A 2,066-nucleotide genomic window follows, 5' to 3' on the forward strand; every position below is an offset into this window, starting at 1 on the left:
CAATGAACACTATAATTCATTAAAATTATTTTAGGGAAATATCCATGTGCATGTAATAGCGGCAATCTATCATATGAATAACAAAGGCTTAGTTTAAGCAAACACATACGATGCATTGTAAGGCAACAAGAAAATCTGATTTGGAGAAGCACTTATCAGGCGATCTTTTATACTTCGGGACCTCGTTGTTGCACTCCCACACCCTTTCTCACCAATCAATGTTGGGTCAATGAAACCAACCATGTCTAGCATTTTGGATTCTTTAAGTACAGCATGCAAGTACCTACAGCAACAGCAACAGAAACATGCACGTATGACATACTAATATATAACCAAGAAAGGTTCTGAATTTGGGATAAACATGCATAAATATCATTGAATTTCATGTTAAGAAGCACAAATACCAGAGTACCTTAGCTGGTACACCTTCTCTCTCCTTCGAATTTTTTCCTACCTTCCACCTAGAGACACCACAGGTAGGACAATTGATATTATATTCGTACTGTTTTCTATACAAAATGCAGTCATTAGGACATGCATGTATCTTCCTATAATCCATCCCTAGTGCCCCCAAAGTCTTCTTAGCCTCGTAAACAGAAGTTGGAATTTCATTACCTTAGGGAAGATGTTCCCCGAAAGCGATTAGCCAATCGGAATAAGCAACAACACTTATCCCATGTTTAGCTTTTAAATTGTACAACTTCACCAGCACACCTAACTTTGTAAATCGTACACAACCAGGGTACAATGGCTTATTTGCATCCTCCACAAACTCCTTAAAATCATTGCACTCTGATGAAAATTGATCGTCATCATCAGACCTATCCATTGTACAATATGCCATAACACTCCCATCCACCGATTCAGATTCACTCCAACCTGAGGTTGAATCTTCACTACTACCCGAAGTCGTATCTACTGTCTCCCCATGCCACTTCCACACCTTATAACTTTTATCAACTCCATTATAATACAAATGAGTCTTAATCACAGAGATATGAAAGAAATCCATATTCCCACATTTTACACATGGACAAGGAACGTGTTTAGGATTTTTCGCATTTTCTAAAGAAAACTTCAAGAAACTTCCCACCCCTAACTCATAAGCTAAAGATCTTTTATCTGCATGCATCCAAGACCTATCTTCCATCTAAGCAAACAACACAACATCACACAAAGTATATCATTATGATGTTCCACAACAATGCAAATACACAACATTCAGAATCCAAGTCCATCATTAACCAAGCAAAAACCAAAAAGTTGTAGCTGTAGACATCATGCTTTGCACAACATATATATATAAAAAAATATCTTATCAACAATCCATTTTATATGCTGCCACAAACTTTAAGCATTCAACAAATTTTGATATCAACCCCATTAAATTAACCAAGTTTAAAGAATCAATTGTAGAGTTGAAATGACTAACCTTATTTTGCAATTAAAAATTTCCAGCAGATTTTTGAGCTCCCTTTCTTTCTCACCCTGCTTGCAATCACCAGCAGTTTCCTGCCAAAATGTAGCAAAGTAGGTAAATTAGTACAAAACCTAAGCAAAACATGCGCTTAACTACTACACATTTAAATAACTAGACCTACTTGGCTAGAAAAAAGTAATAACATTCATCAATATACAAAAAAAATAACTCAAATGATTAATATATAGGAAAATATAGTGTATTAGAAAAACCAAGCAGTTTATGTGTTTAAAAAATATGAACAAGACCATGATGAACAAAAAAACATATAACCAATCGTATCAGAACAGTGTCTGCCCATATGCCATGAGTATCAAGAATCTACTATCAACTACAAGCCAAATATGAAACTATATGTATTATATAAGAGAATACACCAACATTTGTTATGGTCCAATTTGCTTAACTATGTTGGAGAATGATGTACTGATGTTGTTTGGCTCCATTTTGGGTTCAAACAGATATAGAAAGATAAATCATGCTTTTAGATGATATGACAAAGACATTTGCCCCATTAAATCAGGTTTGCAGAAAACCTTGCTTATATGTATTCTAACTCATAAATAAACAAGTCCCTAAATAATGA

This window comes from Rosa chinensis, chromosome 7, assembly GCF_002994745.2.
Source record: "Rosa chinensis cultivar Old Blush chromosome 7, RchiOBHm-V2, whole genome shotgun sequence".
Classification (NCBI taxonomy): Eukaryota; Viridiplantae; Streptophyta; class Magnoliopsida; order Rosales; family Rosaceae; genus Rosa; species Rosa chinensis.